The sequence below is a fragment of the Aptenodytes patagonicus genome, chromosome Z (assembly GCF_965638725.1).
Source record: "Aptenodytes patagonicus chromosome Z, bAptPat1.pri.cur, whole genome shotgun sequence".
In the NCBI taxonomy this organism is placed as follows: Eukaryota; Metazoa; Chordata; class Aves; order Sphenisciformes; family Spheniscidae; genus Aptenodytes; species Aptenodytes patagonicus.
Window position 1 is genome coordinate 34,163,155 of NC_134982.1, and position 16,822 is coordinate 34,179,976.

General features: G+C 34.1%; 1 protein-coding gene across 1 annotated transcript in view; it reads right to left on the reverse strand.

The window, feature by feature from the left end:
* Positions 1-16,822, reverse strand: part of PTPRD (protein tyrosine phosphatase receptor type D) — a 1,297,197-nt gene that overhangs the window by 583,736 nt on the left and 696,639 nt on the right. The window contains exon 6 of the mRNA XM_076363450.1: positions 1,855-1,877. The gene's annotated coding sequence lies outside the window, so the exon portion shown is untranslated. The remainder of the gene's footprint in view (positions 1-1,854; positions 1,878-16,822) is intronic.

Genomic DNA, 16,822 nt, shown 5'->3' on the forward strand with positions numbered 1-16,822 from the left:
CATTTAATTTGCCCTTTTCTTCCTATTTCTTATGACTTCTTTCATTTCTAGATGTGAATTTATTTAATTTATGTTTTCCAGCTAGCTGCTCTTCACACAACCACTCAGTATAGGACCTAAAGCCTCTTTTCAGCTGCTGGAGCAGAGGAACTATGAGTTTTAATGCCAAAGTCTATCAATAAGGTGAAGAGCTTCCTAAGAGGACCTCTGGGACATTCACTTGTCATTGGACACACCACTCTGTAATGAACTGTGAGCGAAAAGGCATGTGAGCATCTATGCAGAGTTACGCTTGCATGGAAGGAATCTAGGTGGAAGTGCTATTAAAAATAGGATTCTTCTTTTTCCTTTCCAGAGATAAACACTGCTACAAGGGTTTCATTATTTAGTGGTACCTTGTAAAGATATCACCTTTGATTTAAAATCACTCTTGCTTGGGACCTTTTGAATGAAATGCAGAATTCATGTTTAAGAGATAATACAGAATTAATTTCCTGGATAACGGACTATACTTTAAAAAAACCTGTAGGTTCTCTGTATATATTAAATGCTGTTAAGCATACAGCTCTCTTAAAATAGATGTAGAAAGTATTTTAGGGGATCACTCCCATGCCAGAGGAAATTGTATTTGTTGGTGTCAAGAAAAGCAGCAGTATATATTGTGTTTTTCAAGAAAGAAATTATGGTAGTGCACAAAGAAATCCCTGGGCTACGAAATAGTAAAATTGTAAAATACACGTCTCATATTCCAACAAGAAAAAAGTAAGAACTGGGGGTTGAGGGTAGAAATAAGACCAAAATTACACTGCATACAAAAATTTTACAGAATAATGAAAAAATAATCTTTAGTCCACAGGGATGTGAAATTATAGCTTATCTAATTGTCCTTGTCTACCCTCTGTCCAGTGTTTACATCTAAAATGAAGGGTTTTTTTCAGTATACTAAGTCTGTCCTAAACATTTGTCATATTATAGAAGGTAATATAGATTGTATTTTTTCTACAAAGACATACACACATCCTGAAGACCTCCAGCTCCACAACTAAAGTTAAATATTATGAATATTCTTTATCTTTTAATTAAATGAGTTATTGATAAAGTAAGATTTACTGTAGTCAAATACAGAACTGCAAATTATTGCCAAAATACTGAAGTTAAAAATTTGCTTTCAAGAGGCTATATTAAAAAGCTATTCTTTTTTTTTCTCCACACAATTTCACTGCAATAACTGAGCTTCTTAGCACTAAAATATGGCAGTTATTGGGTGTTTCCAATTCTGAAAATGAGACATAAATACAACACAACATGTTGATTTTTATTTGTGTGCCCTGATAAACTTAACTTTATCACAAATCTGTGTAGATAAAGCAGGTTCAGAACTATCAGTAGTCAGAAGTACCTGCTTCCCTCTACTTTGGCTTAAAGAAAATTACAGAGTTCTGGAAAGACAAAAGAGTGTGTTCCACTGCCCAGTGAAGTTACAAATCCCTAAAAACTTTCTGTTTTCGTGGGCCCCAGATCAAACTTAAATATAAATTACAGGAAAACTTCAGCATTAATGGAAAGATAAGCCTTGGAATATGCCATTATGCTTCAGAATTATTTGCAAGCTTAGAAACATAGTTGATTATTTTACATGAACATTTTATCCAACACACCACTGACAAGAAGAGTCCACAATAGTTCACTATATTGTGGAAAAGAAAATTTGTTCTAACTGTAAACCTTCACTGTAAATGACCATAGTGAATAACTGCTAGATACAAATCATAAGAAGAATCACATTATCAAGCTTAATATTCTTGGCTTTGAGTAAACTAGTTGAATTATCCAGTAATAAAATAAGTTTCCTACCTCAACTTTGGGAATTCCAACTCCTGTTAGAAAAGAGAGAAAGAAAAAGATTTTTATGGAGGGAGACCTATGACTTCGCTTAGCAAGTATTTCACAGAATACAAGTCAACAACTTTGATAAGAAGACAAATTACATCAACTAAAAAGTTCCCCTTTTATAAGCAGAAAGCAAATAAATACTTAAATTTTTTCTCTACGTAGTCTTCAGCTGTAAGAAGCCTTTGCAATTTATTAAAACACTTTTGATGGCATCTTACTACATAAAGTGAGGTATTCCCACAGGTGGGAATGAAAGCTAGAAGAATCTGTTATCCAATTTACAGATGAACAAAGAAGTTAAAAAAACGCATGAAAATTACAGTTCAAACATACTTCTAAAAAGTCAGTTGCCTGAAGTTTTGTCCTTGTCTTTAAAACAACTAAAAAATAAAACTAATTAACAGTTTTCAGTCAATATGTAGTTTTCTAAGTTTCCTTCACAGTCTTTTTGTCAGTCATCCTGATCTCCAGTTCTGAGTTGCTATGAGTTCTGATATTATTTTGTACCCTATTGTTGCTGTTACAGTCACTGTACACTAGACACTTTCCAAGCACTGTCAGAAGTCTGGAAAAGTAGGGAGCAAAGGTCAGGAAAGAGAAATTATGAAAGATAATTTTTAACAAAATATGCACAGAGGTGGAATTTATTTACTACAAACCACAAAGAGTTTCAAGAGATTTCCAAAAGGATTTAAATTTGGTTAGCCCTTGTAAATTTCCTGAGCTGTAGGTTTATAGCATACAAAACACAATCTTGACTTTTTCCATAAGAAATTTATTCTCTCATCTTTAGCTACTTCCTTGGAAGAGGAATGAGAAAAACTTGTAACGCAAGGGCAGGATCTGGACAAAACAAAAAAAGTGCATGGAAAGTAGGATTTCAACTCTTGTCCCCTTTTTGATAGTCTCAGACACTACCAATACCAGAATATCCATATCCAATTGCATCTTTAAAGCCTTCTAAATTAGTTTGTCCACCAAACTACATTCCTCTGGGATGTTATAGTTTGCTAAAGATTAGGAGTTGATTTAACTCTTTTTATAATGTTTATTTTCAGATGATAAAACTTCAACAACTGGAACGTTTGATTTGACATGTTTTAGGAGGGATTTAGAATATAAAGAAAAAGGAATTGCCTAATAGATGGCTGCAGCTGTTAGTAAGTGACCGGATAAAATCTCTACACAGGAGAAAAAGAAAGTGTCATCTGGATTACAGTTATTTTTATTTTTTAATTTTTTTCATTAATCAACAGCTTATACCTGACAGCTTCTTCAGATCTGTATTTTGGACTGTAATCTGTAACAGGTGATCATAACTTTATTTTCTGTAAGACAGTGCCCTGCAGAAATAGTCTTCAGAAGGTTCAGACTTCTGCAGAAAGCCACTTCATATTTACATTTAAATAAACCACATGAAGATTGTCTTCTTTCCTATTAACACCTCTGCAGGAAACCAATTAAAAAATGAACCCTTTCTTTGTATCCTCTCACTGACTCAATCTAACTAGAGGTGCGATAATGTTAGAAAAATTCTCAAAATATCAAGAAAAGGAGCAAGTTTGTGAAATTAGAATTTCATATTTTTGATGAAACCTGAACTAATCTTGTCATCTTTAAAACTTAATCTTGCCACTTTTATTCAAATTGTTGTTTAGACTCAATATCATGTTTCCCCTTAATAATAGCTCTCCAGAGTATTCTACTGAGTCTTTAGGATTTTTATGCATTTACTTAACTTTTCTAGAAATACAACTCATAGTTTGAAAATCATTCCTTCCTCAAGAGCCTGAGAAGTTAGGCTTGATGTTTGAATGGCAGAGCAAACAAGTGATGTAAAATCCTGAAGAAGACTAATAATTAGAATAACTTTCTTTGCTGTGCTCCTCCAGTTCTGTTTCAAAGTCTAATTACAGGCTTTGCAGTTTTTTTCTTTTTATGTCTGGTAAGATTTTTTTTGTTACTTTGGACTTTAGAATGTGTCAGTTGATGGGCTTTTTTTCATCTTTATTTCCATAGCCAGTGGGAGTCAGTATTGCAAAATTAACTTGATGGAATATAACAGGCACATTGTGCAGATTATCATTCAGTGAGGAGTCTGGATCATAATACGACAGAGTTAGAAACAATTTTGGAGAAAATATCACCAAAGAAGGAAAGAGGTCATCTTGTTTGATAGCATCCTGTGTCCTGACTCCACTAATCCCTGTGTAACACAAGAATGACAGGGTTCCTAAAACATTGCTAATAAGGGGAAAAAAACCCTAAAAAAACCCCAAACTAAAGTCAATACTATACCCCCTAGTAGGGTGACCTATAATGAAGAAGTTATCGGTGGAGAGCTCTTGGCAGTGACAATTAACAGGTGTCATACTAGATGCTATAGGAAGGCAGGATCATTATCTGTGTATTGTTACACAGCAAGAATTACAGTCACTGAAATATCAAGTAGAGAGTCAAGTACCACATTCAAAATTTTCTCCTGTTATGTGAACATGTAAAGCTCCCATGAGTGAGAGAAACTTTTCTCAACAAGTCAGTGTTCTTTCCTCCTTCCCTTCGCTCTCCAGAACATATTTCAGTCTTGACTTAGCTTGATGCAGACCAGGCCTTACATCTTTTTTTGCATAGAACCCTACTTCATGCTTACTCAGATCAGCCAGAAAACCACAGGCAGAAAAGCACAGAAGTAAGGCTTAATTTCAAGTGAATGCTTGTTTCCTTGAATTTCTCTTACACATAGGAGCTATCTCTTCTCCAATGTTGTGCTGTTCTAGCTATTCACAGAATTTTTGTTCTGGTTCATTAAGTTAGTGAAATAACTTCAGAAGAAAACTTGCCTCTCCAAGCCTTTCCAGGCACAACTTTAATACCGTACTTGCTCTGTTATTGGAATATTTACTATCAGAGCTTCATTGCATGCGAGATTGGATTAAGATTCTGGAAACTATTTTTTTTAAAAAAGGTTGAAATTATATGGGACTTTAAGTTTTCTAGATAATGAGGCCTTGGATGATCTCATCTTGCATGCTGCCTACCTTCAGTTCAATACTTGGATCGCAAAACTAGCAATCTGCTCTGGTTAATGGAGTCTGGAGTTATGAAACAATGTAAATCCTGTGATTACCTAAGGAACTATAAAAACTTTTGGACTACTGGTTCTGCATCATCATCTTGTACTCATATTTGACTCCAGGTCTACAGTCTCAGTTTGCTTTCCTGGCTTTATGTCTTCATAGTATATATGTTCTTGTGACCCTTAATTATCACAATTCCAGTGCAAATTCAATAAGTAGATGTCTTTAGCCATATTCATTCTACACAAGAAATAACTTCATTACTCTATCATTATTTCTCTTCATGTAATGACAATTAGGTTCTACAAGTAATTGCAGTTACCTTTTCTTCAATGTCTTCTCAGCTGGTGCAACTCTTTCATTACGAAATATCTTTTTCATTATTTTTCTGTCCTTTTCCTATTTATTCAGAAATACATTTCAGTGACTTGAGGATAGATTGGATTGCAGATTTTAAGATTTTATTCTGATTTGTTTGATGAGTTAAACAATCAAAGTATTTTTGTATTACCCAACTCATCATCTCCATCCATGAAGACAAATTAATATGATAATGCAGTGAGTTTAAATCGAGTTTTATATTGTGTTTTTTTCATCCAGATGGGAGTCATTAAACAGGTAATGAAATACAAGACATGGAATACATAGGGAGATTTTAGAATATAGTGCTAGAAAAACAAATGTTACATGTTCTATGTTGGATGTTGTATGTTACATGTTTTTAGTTGGTCTTTCCTGCAATGGATCCTTTCAATCACAGCTCCTAATGGACAGAAGAAATGCCACACAACAGATATTAGTATAAAGTCAGCTTCATACTTATGATAGTACGCCAGCTGAATGGTATTATTCCATTCTAGCGGCTGATAGTCATGCTTGGTTCAGCCTATCACTTATAAATCTACTTTTCTCTATAGAAAATACTATTCTTGGTCACAATACCAGTTGTCTTGTCTAGTCTTACTGGCTTCATGGGACTAGCATGGATATTTTGTGAGCTTCGGTGGCTGTTCATTGCATCACAGATAGCAATAATATTACTTGCTATCAGGGATTCTGAAGAAAGTAAAACTTGTTTAGAATAAAATAGCTTTTTTTTTTTTAAACTTCACCCTGAAAAAAAAATGGCTTTACATTTTCTATCTAATTTTTAACTCCTGTTTACAAATACACATGTAAACACCATTAACATAAATAAATGAGGTTGAAAACAAGGCAATATTACTGAGAACTTTAACATAAGGAATAAAAAATCACTGTATTGTTAATTCATTTAAAATTAATAATTCCTGGTTGTTTTTTCTTTGGTTTTTTTTTTGTGTTTTCTATTCAATATCAACAGTAGAAATTACTGGAAAAATTCAATTTGGCTAACATTTGGTTAACTAAAAAGGTCTTGTGTAGTCTGACCTCTTTATAATAAGGGAGACTTTTATAATTAGTGACTAAAAAAAAAAGAGCTAGAATCCCAATGGTTTTTGTAGTATCAACCTGCTGTTTTAATATTTAAAATATCAGATATAAATAACTTCTACATTTGGAGAACTGCCAGTATATGAATTATAATATCTAGGTCATTGCCCGTTTAAAAGATTATTATCTTCTAACTAGTGTTAAAGCTTAAACAGACCTTTTAGCTACCAGAAAAGCAATGCTGAGACATTTTTGGAATACCATATGTATGTATATTTAGGCTGCAGAAAAACAAGAAGGAAAAAATCATAAAGGAATAATTCCAGTAGAAAAGTATAATGTTTATCTATTGATAAGCCATTAAAACTTGAATTTTTCCAGATATTTATGTCCCTTTACTAAATTTTGTAAAACTATTCATTTTATCTGAGTTTTAGTTACACGGTCGCATTTTTTTTTACACAGAAAATGGTATAAAAATTGAACAGCTTGTGTTTCTCAAAGCAGTGTTTTAAATCTCAAGACAAACTTGCAAGAGAGAAAAGATTTGGGGTTAAAAATTCAGTTAGTTCAGTTAGTGAAAAAGAGCAAGGAACTCTCAGGAACTGAAATGCCAAAGTGGAATCAGGAATCAGAAACATGCTTGGTTTTCTTAGGAAAAAGAGCTAGTGCTCTAAGCAGACCCTTCTTGGTGTTTGTAGCAAAGTTCACTGCTATAAAATTCTAACTAGTGCCTTCTACTTTGTTCATGCCATGACAAAATAGAAAAGAATAGAAAAGAAAAAAGTTATGATAAACATTCATTCACCGTGTCTTTCTAAAATTCACACCTTTACCTCTCTACAATGGATAACTGTGGTCACCTGTATTAAAAAGATGCTAAAGCTATATAAAAGACAGGTGTGAACTGAAAAGAGTTATTAAGATGGTCAGAAGGCCTCACAGCCTGCCTAAGAAGAAGATACTTCCCAGCTTGTTTAATCTAGAAAAGGAAAGCTACAAGAAAATACCACAGCTCCATATAGATTCATCAGGAGGGTAAATATTAGGGAGACAGAGAAATCATTGAAGATCATGGACTTAGTATGAAAGCATGGATATAAACTAGCCAATAATAAATTTCTTCTGGTAGGTGTGACCCTCTGAGCATGCAATATCTAGAATAGCCAGAACATATGTCTGAAATTTAGCTGGGACAAAACAGTAAATATAGGCTGTTTTAAAATTGTAATCCTATCATGGAGTCAAACTACCCATTTATTTTCCTGTCCAAATATATAAATAGCTAACTATACATTGCATTTAGATGGAAGTTAGTATAATCTAAAGTAAATAAGTTAAAATAAAGTTAAAATAAACATTAGAAGACCTTTACTGCTTATGCTATTCACTGTCTTCAGCAGCAAATGAACGCATAATAAAGGACAGAGAGATGATATCTGAAGGTTTTTTTTAGAAAACAGGAATCTTTCCAAAGACTTGGATGTTGCTTGCATCAAATCTTTGGAAAAAACAGTACAAAGTTGCATTTTAAGAAAATTTTACTTTTTAAAAAAATAAAACTCTTTGTCATAACTCCAGATGCATTTAATATGATTTTTTTTTTAATAATACAGAATTATAACTGAGGTACACATCCTGCCATAAAGAAGATATGAAGTTGTCAGTTACATTTGTAAAAATCAGTCATCCAAAATCAGGCCAACACAAATTTATGAAGAAGAGCCTTAAAAAAGGCCTTAAAAAAGCTTGCAATAGGAAAATAGAAAGGAGGTACAGAGGAAAAGACTACAGTTTGATACTCCTTAAACAAAAAGAGTAAAATTATGCTGATGTTATACGATATTCTTTAAGACTCCCCCCCAAAAAAAAAAAAAAATCCTGCTTGTCAGCTAGAGTTAGTATTCTAATGATCAGACTTACTACTTTCATGTTCTATTCACATTTACTTTGAATTTGAATAAATAATGGCAGATTGTCAAGTTAGTCTGAATTGGTTGTTACTGAAAGCTATTGCCCCTCCTATTAAAAAATTCCTCTGCACTCACCCTATATTACTGCAATGTAATATTTTATTATCATTTCAGAATGTAGCTGCATATGGCTTTGCAATAGTAAGCAGAAGTTACTTTCAATTATGGTTTATTTCTCACAAAACAAGCATGTAGTGCACATATGGCCAGGTACTGGACACAGCTGAAACAACAGCTGATGCACTGGAGTATCTCAAAGAATGGGAAAGCAAAATATCAAAAAAAGAAAAATGACCTTGCTGTCATAGTGTGACACTAAGTTGAAAACATGTTTGCACTTTTGAAAAGACATCTGAAATGTGTATCATTGGAGAAATAAAGTATTACTATTTTATCTTAATTTCCTTCACTTTTTTAACAGTATAATGTTGTTGGTATCCCTTAATGGAATTCATATGACTCAGTATATTTAATAAAAATGTAACTAAGAAAAATGTTCTGTGGTTTGTGAAAGTAATTATCACCTATTGTGTGTTCATGATGTAAAAAAAAAGGTTAAAACAAAGTTGTTGCTTAATAAGCGGTCTTGCTTAAAAGGGGGTGAAATTGTAATTTAGAAAAGCCAGCATATTCCACAGAAAGGCAGAAACCTAGTATCTAAAAAAATTTGGAATCTTCCTTATGCATTACAGTAAGTTCTGAGACCTACAACAAGCATCCATTTGTACCTTGCCCAGTTACAAATATATATATATTAAACAGAAAATAGCAAAAGATCATATATTACTTTTTAGTTGTATGGACTGTAAGACTGGCTCTCGCACAGGAAAGCAAAAAAACTGTTAAGAAATGAATTCTAAAGACAGCTTGAAATATGTGTGCATCATAAACACAACTCAGAAAAAGTAGAACGGGCACATTCTTTTTCACCAGTCCTCGCCAACATATACCTTGTCATTTAACACTTGGTAGCCACGTATAAATCCTGGATGGAAATACGGATGGATGCTGCTCACAGCTGAAATTTTGAGTGAAGGTTTTGCTGAAAAATCTGTATTATTCCCTGTCTTCCATGAGTGACTGAAGTGCAATGTGTGCATGGATCATTTTGCACACGATATTATCTTTAAGAGATATCAAAAGGCTCACATGGAAAGTTCTTTGAGCTACCTGAGAAGCCAGTACCACAGGGTACTCAGATATATGAGTTACTGTACAGCAGATGAACAACTCAGAGTAACATTCTTTGCTGGATGTTGTAGAGATTGATGAGTTCTTATGGCAGAAGTCTCCTAAAAGCAACAGGTTTTCTTCAGTCTGTCCAGAGGAATGGCAGACAAAGCTGCTTTCTGTGGAAAGAGGAGTTCTAGACTTGCCGTCAGCCAAGTTTCATTACCTTCAATAGCATGACCTGGGCCTTTGATGCTTGGTAAGAATATCTAGAAGTCTCACTGAAATATTCATTTTGATTTTAAACATTAAAGTAAAAAATTATTAATTTTAAACATAAGTAGGAAAAAAGTCTACCAAACACAGACATGGGACAACTTAATTGCCTTCTGGAACAGAAGGACAATTACATTAACTTCGTTTGGCAAGATACTAAAAAGAGTGACTTTTAGTTTGTTCACAGAAAGCGAAGTTGCTTTATATCTTACATATGAAACAACACTGCCTTTGGTATTTTGGTTTCTTTCCTTAAAAACTGTAAGTCTAATAAATACTGAGTAATACAAACTTTTATTTACCGGAAAGTGAGGAAAATAATAATTTAATGAGAAGTCTAATTCTATATACTATAATTATTAAGTAGAAATAAATTTGAATTTAAATATAATACATACTACTTCTATACCAGAAGAAGTTGAATTCGTTATCACTTTAATTTACTTGAACTCAAAAGTTTTGTAGTTTATGAAGCAGGCTGTAGTAATTAGGGTTAACTAGGGAGCAGAAGAGTAATTTTGTTTTATTTAATATATTAACATAATATGCTTTTTAAAAACAATTTCTGGTGGAATTTGTGCACTACCAGGTTTTTATGAACATTTTATACTGTTTTATTACATAACCATAGATTAAAAAGTAAAGTGAATGTAATGTTTAAGTAAAGACATAATAAACATTTTGCATAAAATGTAAAGATAAGTGCAAAGGCACCACTTAATTTTAAGTAATAGATAAATAATATGTATGATATGTCAGATCTCTATGTATCTCTTTCTTCTTTACTAAGTAATGCATATTTTTGAACATACACTTCATCTTAAAGCATCTAAAATTTCATAGCAAACTATAGGTCCACATTTTTTATTTGAGCACAAATGAATTTATATTCTGGCTAACTTTTTCTTGGCCCTTTATATGAAAAGTACCATTAAAACATGTGCATATGATTTTCAGAAGAGTTAGAAAGCAGCATAGAACATTTTTGCTTTGACTCTCAGAGTGTTATTCAAATCCTAAAGTCCTGATCAACAAAGGGGACTATAATTTTACATGTGTTTTCAGGGAGACCCAGATTTATTAAACTGAGTGATGATCCACTTACATATCTCAGCTGGAGAAGGACAACCTTCCAAAACTTGAAAGTGTCATTTCAGGATGTCTATTAGATCTACATCTGTTGGGCCCCTCACTACAAGAAGGACGTCAAGGTGTTAGAGTGTGTCCAGAGAAGGGCAACAAGACTGGTGAGGGGTCTGGAGAACAAGTCTTATGAGGAGTGGCTGAGGGAACTGGGGTTGTTTAGCCTGGAGAAAAGGAGGCTGAGGGGAGACCTCATCGCTCTCTGCAACTATCTGAGAGGAGGTTGTAGCGAGGTGGGTGTTGGTCTCTTCTCACAAGCAACTAGCGATAGGATGAGAGGAAATGGCCTCAGGTTGCGCCAGGGGAGGTTTAGATTGGACGTGAGGAAAAATTTCTTTACTGAAAGAGTGGTTAAACATTGGAAGAGGCTGCCCAGGGAAGTGGTTGAGTCACCATCCCTGGAGGTCTTTAAAAGACGTGTAGATGAGGCACTTAGGGACATGGTTTAGTGGACATGGTGGTGTTGAGTCGATGGTTGGACTCGATCATCTTAGAGGTCTCTTTCAACCTTAATGATTCTATGATTCTACATCCCCTCATTTTGTTGGTTTGAATTGTGACTTATAATGCTTAGGCACATATTGATAATACAGAAGTGGGTACAGCAAAGCAATGTCAGAATTTAACACTGAGCCAAAACACATCTAGATGTTTATTTGGGCTCTTCTCATTGTTATTCATCATGTTGATGTTCCTGAAAATTGTTCTGAAAAAGGTAAACTAAAATTGGAAGGGCTGAAGTGTTTATTCCATAAAAGCTGTTTCCATTTCATCCACACAGATTTTTCTTGCTTCCATGAGTAGACATAATTTTAGAAGTTTAACTGAGCAATGAAGAACTTGCTGCATAGACAAACAACAGCATCAATGACAACAAGCTCATTGCATGACACAACGGACAGCATGCCTCCTCTTTTTGAGCTGGTGTGTTTCATCCATAGTGCTCAATGTCACTGTCATCCTGAGAAGTACTGCTAAGGAAGACAGGATGACTGTGCTATTACTGGATGCTGATACTGGTATCTGTCAGTAATAAGTATTTAAAATTTTATTTTCTTTACTTTTTTCCATACTTATATGAGAAATGACTTCATTTTAAGAATAATAAATGCCTCTTCCTTGACAGCTGTTAACATGGAAAGTTTATCTTAATCAGTGTCATAACTAATTCATAATGGAGGTGACTTTAATGTGTAAAATATAAAGAAGATTTCTGTCATAGAACAACTTTCACTTTCTCTTATGATTTTCAGGATTTCAGGTGTAAAACTTACTCTCTCTGGCTGAATCTTTGCGACATCAAAATTCAGGTTAGAAATATCACAGATACATTTCCTTCAGAAGAATAAAACCCAGCTCTGATATACATAACAAGATATTATTTTACTATAAAATTCCTGAAAAACATGATCATTTACTTCAAAAGATGTGCAATCTATTCAGTTTACCATTTTGAAACATCTGGTTTATTAATGTCTTTAAGGACTATGAAATTTTTTCATTTGAGATCTTACACAAAAGTTGCATATAATCATTCTTTAGAAGTGCAGGACAGAATATAAATGATGATCAACTTTGGCAGTAGTTCTGGTTATTATGTAGTAATATGGTGTCATACCTTTAGTAAGGTATTTTAAGTATTACTGCTAAAGAACAACTTGTCAAGAGGCCACCAAAACAATAATCCAGCATAATTTTTCAGCCAATAGAGCATAAAGAACTCTCTTTAAAAACTTTATCTGTGATGATAGTTTGCAGTTTTGTACAATAAAATAAAACTTTTAAAAGTCCTTTGACTGTTTTAGAGATAAGAATACCATTTCACTGAGGGCTATGTATTAGAGTGTGGTATTTCTTTCTTATAATCTTGTAAAAGAAGTGTAAAGAACACATTTGAAAAAATAGTAGGAAATAAAACACTGTCTAGTACTTATTAATATTTTTTTTCCTTCCTACACTTGTATAACATATGAACTCAATGTCCTCTACTTCAAAAGAAATAGAATCAACTGAAAGAGGAGAGGAAGCACAGAAGTATAGTCAAAGAATTTAGGATTATATTCTTTGGGTGGGAATGAAATAAAATATATTGAGAAAGAATGATATGGAGAATTGGAAACTTGTATTTCTCAAGGCTTATGTAAGTAGTATGTAGTGCTCTGGTTTTACCCTGCAAATACAGACGTGTTTTAAATATTTGCCTATAGACTTGTGATAGGTAACAAGGACAGAAATAATGTAAGAAAAACTTATCTAGTTTTGTCTATTTTGATTAAAAATGGGCTCCAAATGGAACACAGAAATGCATAACTGGAGAAAAATTGGTCAAGATCTACACTCTGCAAGATTGTCTCTCTTTGTAAATCCAGATAAGTTTTTAAAGTTCTTAAAGTCTAGTCTGGAAGTGAAGAAAAAACATGTAGAAATATTTTCCAGTCTTTACCTCATGTGTGTTGATATGACATAATATGACACATCAATAATAAAAATATTAACCAATGGAAATGAGATTTTAACCAAGCACTTGATCCAATGTCCATTAAAATAAATGGGAAGTTTTCTTCAGTGAATTCAATTTCTCTTTGATTAGGTACATAAACATTCACAAACTACTTGCATTTTATGATTTTGCCCAAGTGTCCCCTCCCTTCTGACAATGTGAGACTCACTTTTAGTTGCAACTGGAAGGGATAAATCAGGTCATAGGCTGAAATGATAGCATAGGCTCTAACAAGCACAGCCAAAGAATTCTTCCTAGACACTCTGTGTGCGAGTCAAATGAGAAACTGTAAAAACTGCCACTTAAGGTGTCCCATGTTTGACAGAATTACAAATAATCAGATCAGAAAATATGTCTTTCTCTAAAAGTCTTTAATTCACTTCAAAAGAACTTGGATAGTATCCTAAAGGCAGGGGGGGAACCTTTTTCAGATTTGTGATTTGCTACTAATTTTCTTACAAAGTCATGACACCAGGGTGGACACATTCTTATTTTTGATCATCCATACCAAGCAGGGTGAGAATTTCAGAGGAAGTATATTTTATCTAAGCCTTGATGAATTATGGATACTTAAAAGCATGCTAGTTGGCTACAGATGTGTTATGGCTTCCTGAAGTCCAGAAAATGGCACTAGAGCATTGAAGTTTTGAAGTAAACAAAAATCCAGAAAATTTGGTAGAGTGAAGAATTTAAGATGCAGTTAAAATTTTGGGATTATTTTAAACAGTATGAGGTAAATCAGAATATCACAGACAAATCCTTTTGCCCTTCAAGGAGACTTCAGCTCGTGGCATTGAAAATTACTGACTGTTGTACAACAAACTTAAAGAGTGCAGTCTTAGCTTCATTGAAGTAAGTGGGAATTTTGCCATTGAATTTGCTGAGGCCATGTTTTCACTACAAGTCTATGTAGTATGATAATACTTTAGACTGAGTTGCAATGTTAAGAAAGTGTCTTATAACATTAATAATATCTTAGTGACATTGTGTGTCTCTGAGATTATTGACTTCATGTAATACTGAAATCTTGCTGATGGGGAGATAATGTTAAAGTCTGGATATGCTTCTGATTATAATTTCCTTCCTTCCTTCCCTGCTCCCCCCCCTTTTTTTTTTCAATTTTTAAGTGAAAAGATATTTCGAGCATTTAGATAAACTAATCACCTAGCTGTTGAATTTCAGAAAGGATACTGTCATTTTGTATACTAATGAAAAACTAGTTTTATAAACTTTTTGGGGAGAGGCAATTTTTCTGCTGTTATTGTTTAGCCCTCTTTCTGGTCATTATGCTTTCAGCAAAATTCAGTACAACATTTGAACCTTTGAGGAGGATCTTGCATCAGAATTGATCGTGTGATATTTTAAGAGTTAAAAAGTAAGTTTTTTTCCTTGTCTTTTCTTTTTTGAGAAAACCTTACCAGATGATTCCACACATCTTAACTAAAAGCACAAGACTGAAGGAACAATCATGTGGCACAGCTGCAGCTTTAGAAGGACTGCTGAATAATCAACCTTTTTTTTTTCTTTTCTTTGGCTAGTGTTTCTGCCTGTCTATAAATAAGGATAGAAAACAGACCATGAGATATACAGTGCTTTTTATCCAGAAGGGTGAAATTTTACAACATACTTCAATTTAACAACTGATACATACAAACTCTTATCTGTTCTCAAGGGGTATTAGAATAATTCCTGCACATATAAACTATTGTACTGGGTGATCTGCAAACATAAAGACTGAAAAGGCTGGCTCTGCCCCAGAGCCATTACAATAGTATAAGACAAAAGACAGTGTAGGCAGTCAGGCTCACAAGAATCAGATTGACAATACTGACAAACACTGTCATACAGAAATGATAGGACAGAAACTTCTGTCTGCTTCTTTTTGGACAGAGTGACAACAGAAAGTTTTCTATCACTATATTAGTTTTCATATTAGTAATATTGTACTTTATATTCTGATAATTATTATTACTTTCATATTGAAAATGATGTTTACCAAGAACAATTTATTCCCCATGGAAACATGGGCAATACTGTGACAAATGGTGACAATCAAAAGATAGTTTATATTGGCATTAACACAAAATCTAGGACAAGGAGTTAAAGACAATATTGCTTTATCAAAACCAGAAAGGTAATTTATCTAGGCTGTAATTATTCCAGCTAGAATTTGGCCAGATTACTGAAGTTAATTCTTCTGTTCTTTAAAATACCCAGCAAAATTGATAGGGTGTATTAACTGTCACAAAACTTATACAGAAAAAATGTAACAAAGCAAAAAAAACTCATAATAAGGTTGGGATATGTTCTGGTGGTCATAGACCTCATGGTTCAGGATCAGCTGGCATGCTAGTTCATAAATATCCTTCACAATAGCAACAGCTTCAAATGTTCCTTCAGCTTCTCATAAGCAAAGTGTTTTTCACTGACAATGATCTAGTTGAACTGATACTTTATTTTATTCACATTTGTCCTGGTTTCAGCAGGGATAGAGTTAATTTCCTTCCTAGTAGCTGGCACAGTGTTTTGGATTTAGGATGAGAACAAAGTTGATAACACACCGATGTTTTAGTTGTTGCTAGGTAATGCTTACACTAGCCAAGGATTTTTTAGTTTTCCATGCTCTACTGACTGAGAAGGCTGGAGGTGCACAAGAAGCTGGGAGGGGGCACAGCCAAACTGACCAAAGGGACATTCCATACCATGTGACGTCATGCTCAGTACATAAACTGGGGAAAGCTGGCCGGGGGGGGCCGCTGCTCGGGGACTGGCTGGGCATCGGTCGGCAGGTGGTGAGCAATTGTACTGTGCATCACTTGCTTTGTGTATTATTACTATTATCATATTATTATTATTATCATTTTATTTCAATTATTAAACTGTTTTTATCTCAACCCATGAGTTTTTCTCACTTGTGCTCTTCCAATTCTCTCCCCCATCCCACTGGGCAGAGGCGGGGGGAGTGAGCGAGTGGCTGTGTGGTGGTCAGTTGCCGACTGAGGTTAAACCATGACAGTCCTTTTTGGCGCCCAACGTGGGGCACGAAGGGTTGAGATAATAATAGATTAACCGGAGTGTATTAAGGAACTTATATCTGTTAATAGTTGTGGGTCACAATGTTGATTTCTCTGTTCTCGATATTGATTTGTATAATCTGCATCGCGCTTTTTTTCCTGCTGTACATGTTAAAGATTGGTGTTGGGTTTTTCAGTTTGCTGTGGTCTGCAGTGAATAGTGATGTCTCACTTATGCGGTTTGTTTTTAGAACATTGACCTTGACGTTAGCGTGGTATGTAAACTTCGCAATGAAGCCGTTACTGTACCACGGATACAATTTCATGGAGAGAACTAGCAACTGCAGTAACTTTTCTGAGAGT